This window comes from Anolis sagrei, chromosome 5 (genome assembly GCF_037176765.1).
Source record: "Anolis sagrei isolate rAnoSag1 chromosome 5, rAnoSag1.mat, whole genome shotgun sequence".
Taxonomy (NCBI): domain Eukaryota; kingdom Metazoa; phylum Chordata; class Lepidosauria; order Squamata; family Dactyloidae; genus Anolis; species Anolis sagrei.
The window spans coordinates 160,588,772-160,594,923 of record NC_090025.1 but is presented as its reverse complement, the minus strand read 5'-3'; positions in this window follow the sequence as shown (position 1 = coordinate 160,594,923).

Genomic DNA, 6,152 nt, shown 5'->3' with positions numbered 1-6,152 from the left:
TTCAGTCGTTTCCGACTCTTTGTGACTTCAGGGACCAGTCCACGCTAGAGCTCCCTGTCGGCCATCACCACCCCCAGCTCCTTCAACGTCAATCCAGTCACTTCAAGGATGCCATCCATCCATCTTGCCTAAATGGTACAGAACCCCAATTAAACTAGAGCACATAACTAAAACAACAACAAAATTGTGTTGGCACAGATGTGGAAAAATTGGCTCCTATATACATATGTGGCGGGAATGCAACAGAGTACAAGATTTTTATAATAAAGTAATGAAGGAAATGGAAGAATTAATAGGGCATAAATTGGTTTTGAATAAAAAAGAAGTTTTCACCAAGAAATTAAACAAGAACAAAAACATCAAATCTTAGGGGGTAATTATAAAATACATGATAGTTGCTGCCCAAGCAACTATGGCCTTGGGGTGGAAAGACAATAGAAAGTGGGAAGTTAAAAAATGGTATGCTGCCCCAGTTATTAGCCTGGCTGCCTCTCATTGGACTATCTGAAGCTTCCAAACAGTCTTCAAAGGTAATCCCATGTAGAGGACTTAGCAGTAGTCTATCCTGGACATGGGGGAAGGGAAACATTCAGCCTATAGTAAACTAACTAAACTGTTCCTCATTGAGGTCTGGATACTTAGTCAGTGTTGGGCAATTGTTGGACAGTGTTGGGCAAACAGTGGAATTGTTCGGAAATTCCAACAATAACAAATTAATTTTTCCCCTCAACTGGAAAAATTCATTTAAAGAAAGGGTGTTGGCAGTTCTCAACTCTCCACCTATTTTATCTTACTTTTCACTAGTGAAAGGAGAGCTACCTTCAAGTTAATTACTCTGTCCCTACTCCATTGTGGTTTCCATTCTCTTCCAACATTCACCACACTGCTGTTTTAATTTCTCACTGGATAAGAATTAGAGCAATACAAAGCCTATAGAGCCCCCTGCACCTCATTTTGGCTGCAAAGGATGTAGTCAATCTGATTTTCTATTTTGGGTTAAATTTCCTTCAATCCAGTTCCTCAATTTGTATAATATGCAAAAGGTACATATAATGATGATGATGATCATTTAGTATTATTGGGAATGCCACATTTATGCTGCATGGAAAACAACATACATTATTGAACTTCATACTCAAACAAAGATTTCAGTAGTTATATCACTTAGGTCTGGAGGAGTGAATGAGGCCATAGTGTAACAAAAGAAATGTAGCAGCAGAAGGAACATGACATAGATGTGAAATAAGGGATAATGCTCCTTTAATTGAAGAGGAGAGCTGGTTTTAATCAACACAGTGACGACTGTGAGCATTGTTTCATGGTGTTTGGTATTTATGCCTTTCTTGCCATGGAATGTATTTAAGAAATCTTCTTGAACATCTTTAATCCATATTACACCTTACAGCCAGATTAATTCAATAGATTTGTAGCCATCTTTTAAAGATCACCCAGATAAATGACAACATGCTAATTCTTTTATGCTTCTTTCAACACAACACTGATAGAGTCCCCATATTTCTTCTATTCCAAGATGCCATAGATAGTAAAACACACCCTGATTTCATAACACTTGCACATACAGTTCTAATACACACACTTATTTCTGGAGATGTCTACATGAGGAAGTGGAGAGTATGTCAGAGTTAAAGAAACAGTAAAATGTAGAGAGGACAATAATTTGCCACCTTCCAAAGCTTTTGGATGAAGTGGCAGTGATTGTTTCTTAGCAATTAACATCTGAAAGGTGTTTATATCCTGTGACATCAAGGATTTACAGTCAGAGAGTTTCTGTGTAAGCTCTCTCTTTTCCTCTGAGGGTCAAATCAAACATAATGGCTATTGTGGCCCTTTAATAATAACATTTCTCCTTGTTTGTTTTTAATTTAATTACAAGCCTGTGAGGAGAATTGGGAATAGTAATGAAATGTGAAGACATGGAAAGAGTATCCCGTCTCTCCCCTGCATCTAGGCTATGAAGTTGCCTGTCAAGCAATGGTGAAAGTCTTTATGAGAGTCATGCCTATGCAGACACAGCTTTTATGGACACAATAAACATGATTCTTCACCCAACTCGAGCATCTGTGATGGGTGTGGTGCGTTTTCCTCAAGGGCACAGCAGAAGAAGGAAGGAAGGAAGGGCTGTCCTTTCTTGTTTTGCCCACCATCAATAGAGATTTAGGCTGCAATCCCCTCAAACAATTGTTTGGAAATAAAGTCAATTGATTCATTACTCAGAGCACTGCAATGTCAGAGGGATAATGCATGTGAACCAAACGTTTAGTCATTTTTCATCAACATGGAAAGCAACTGTTTCTAGATTTTAGATCTTCCTTGAATGCAGGTAACCCACCTTTAGATCCCATATAACCAGCTGTCCCCATCATAACAAATTTCATACATCAGATGTTCAATGTGCAAAAGTGGTTGTTGTTGTTCATTCGTTCAGTTGTTTCCGATTCTTCGTGACTTCTTGGGACGTAGAGCTCCCTGTCAGCCGTCACCACCCCCAGCTCCTTCAAGGTCAAGCCAGTCACTTCAAGGATCCCATCCATCCATCTTGCCCTTGGTCGGCCCCTCTTCCTTTTTCCTTCCATTTTCCCCAGCATCATTGTCTTCTCTAAGATTTCATTTTTCTCACGATGTGGCCAAAGTACTTCATATTTGCCTCTAATATCCCTCTCTCCAATGAGCAGTCAGGAATTATTTCTTGAAGTATGGACTGGTTGGATCTTCTTGCGGTCCAAGGCAATCTCAGAACTTTCCTCCAACACCATAGTTCAAAAACATCTATCTTCCTTCACTCAGCCTTCTCTATGGCCCAGCTCTCACATCTGTAGGTGACTATGGGGAATACCATTCCTTTAACTATGTGGATCTTCGTTGCCAGTGTGCTGTCTCGACTTTTCACTATTTTATCGAGATTGGACATTGCTCTCCTCACAAGAAGTAAGTGTCTCCTGATTTCCTGGCTGCAGTCTGCGTCTGCATTAATCTTTGCACCTAGAAATACAAAGTGGTACCTGCTGTCAATATTTTTGATAATTCTAATCACTGTTGGGGGGAAAGTAAAATAGAAGAGGGGAGGGGTCTATTGGATGGAACACATTATAAACACGGCATTCATTGCACATTCTTCTGGTGAAAAATTCCTTCAAGTTTAGATGCCAACAATGGAAAAATATTCATATTTTCAAATTCATTTTCCATAGTTCAACAGTGTCTGTCCTTAACCAGATACACATTTTAACTGTACCAATATCACCAGAGGACAAAGTCTCCTTTGTTACAATAAGCTGTGTGTTAGTTACATCTGATCTCAAAATGCTGGCATAGATTCAACTTATGGCTTATCTTACCTACCAATCAATCCCTGTTTCAGCCTACTTGTTAGAAGAACTAGTAGTAATGCTGGAAGAAGATTCCCACTACAGTGTGAACTCCTGTGTGAAGCTGGCATCTGCCGAGTGAGGTTGGTGTCTGTCCAAGTGGTCACACTAGGGTTGTTGTCATCCAGTGTGGTAACTTATTGTGTCATTCCCATGGATCCCTTCCCATTCCAAGACCTTACCCACAATTTTGTGGCTAAAACAAAAGTAATGCAAACAAGAGTGTGTATGTATAGTGCATGTAGACAAAAACACATGATTTGAAGCACCATTAATTAATCATAAAATCTCTGACAGGATCACATGCACATTAGAAGGTTCCAAATAAATTAGCATTGAGGTTTAGACTTGTAACCATATAAATATGAAATAAGTAAACTAAAGCTGGGATATTTTATGGTTTTTTTTTTTAAATCTGCCACAGAAAGCATTTATAGACTGTCATTTTGGTCCCACCCACCACCCCCACCCCCACCGCCATTGATGTCCCCCAGTGCTCTCCAATGCTAGACACTGGATTAAGTATGCTACTCCAAGGTCCTAAATGGGCATCCTGTTTTTGGGAAATACATCACTTGCCCACCTACATCAGATAGGATGCTGACTAAAGGGATGTGGGGAAGAGGTGTGTGCATGAACAAAGCATAAAAGAAAGCCAGATTTGCCAAAGATGAAACAAAACCCCTGAACACGCAGAAACAAATAATCATTCAAGTAAAATCTCTTCCTCGGTGCACTGGCTGGTGTCTAACAGACATCATGCTAATGTCAAACTAAATCAAATCAAACAATTGAACATAGGGAGAGTAGGAATACCTAAAGGGTAGGTGTCTGAATTTATCCTCGCTCAGTCTGAAAGTTTGCCACCAAAGATTTATCTTTCCCAGTGAGCAGATGCCTTGGGCACACCTCTAGTGCTCTGAATAGCCACACAAAGGCCAAGCCATGATACATCCCAGTCACTCACATGGTACAAACCAGGGCCCTCTGAGAACCAGGGACTGAGGAATATGAATGGAAATCCCTACGAGAATCCCTAACAACAATACTGCAATCAAGCAAAATAGAACATGTTTTATTTAACTAGAGGTATCAAAACAATGGAATAGTGTGTCTGTAAAAATGTATCATGTTTTGGAAAATGTGAATCTCCATAACTGTTTGGGAAATGGGATTCATAACTTTTTTGGAAAGTCACTGGTCACTGGAAAGGCATGACCTTGTTAGAAGTCACAGCCAAATTGAAAGTGATATTCACCAGAATTCATGCAAAGCAACTAGGTCTCTCAGCTGTTAAACTGATGGATCTAGGTATGTCTTTGAGCTGCCAGGGACAAAGATATGCCAATCCACAAAAACATATATTCAGCAGAATTTCAGAAGTGTTCTTTTAGTTGCCCAAAAACATCTACTCTCCCTTAAAATATATTTGCCTTTAAATCATGCTCTCAAGAGACAAAATAAACAGTCTTCTTTAAAAGTAACATAGGTGATTTACTCACAAAACTTCATGTATACAGCATACAGACAGTTTACTAATGAATCCAGTTACAATAGGAATTAAAGTAGTTTCTCTGTGTAGGTAATGCAGGGCATCTTCTTTAGAAACAATAGTCCATAGTCCAATAGAGACTAATGGCTTCTGTATAGCATACTGTTCCTTTTCGGAAGTGTAAACTGTTCTCACTGTACTCACTGCTTCTGATGCAAATAGATGGCTTCATGATTTTGAAGTGCTTGTGGGTTCGGATTTCATAGTAGCACAATCAGTGCACAAAACCCATTGGTTTTCTCCCTTTTCTTCACATTACTTTGGTTTCTTCCTTATGGAGTTATTTTGGCAAAACACCAGTCTATTGCTTGTGCACAAATTCACATAATAAAGATACAAAAACATAAGCAGACATACAGTATATGGGCATGATTAATAAATAGCAGTGAATACATTAATTAGCAAAATTAATTAGCTTCTGCCTTCTATAGATGCCCAGGAGAAAGATGAGTTATATCCAGTGTGTGAGCCTAGAACCTTGTGACCTGTCAATGAGCCCTAGCTCGTTTGATAGAGAATGAATTAGTGCTGGCATTGAATACTTCCCTTAATCTTTTAATGGCTATATGACTCCCAGGATACACCCTGGAAATTATGTTATTTATCTGCTTATTTAATTGTTCACTGGCAAATTATGTAAGATGAATGTTTGTGATGTAAAGTTATTTTCTGCCCCAATATCCTAATCCTTCATTATATTCGTTGGAGCAATCTTAGGGCATCAATTAGCCACAATTTCTATAGAAGCTTGGACTGCAGAGATTAAAATTTTAAGTCTCTTAGATCTTGGACAAAAAAATATCCATAAGTCCTCCTGCCAAAAGGCAATCATGCTGCAAATACTTTTGTTCACATATGTATATATGTGCCATCTTTGCTGAAATAGGCTGGAGATGGGTTAGATAAGATTAACTAATACGTTTCGACTTGATTGAACTATTATGACAGGTGACCCCTTTAAGGAAACAGAGCTAAGAGGACAAGCAGTACATTATGAGAATATTTCACACCTGTTTAAAGGGATATAACATTAGCCCCTTTATCAGACATATTTATTCCACCCACTCCCCCCCCCCCCCCAAAAAAAAATATACCAGCAATTTCAACTGCACTTTGCTAACTTCCTCATTTGATGCACACAGATGAATAAGCAATAAATGAGACCTATGCACTGGCAAAGTTAGCCTACACAGACCATGTCGAAGTTTCATAAT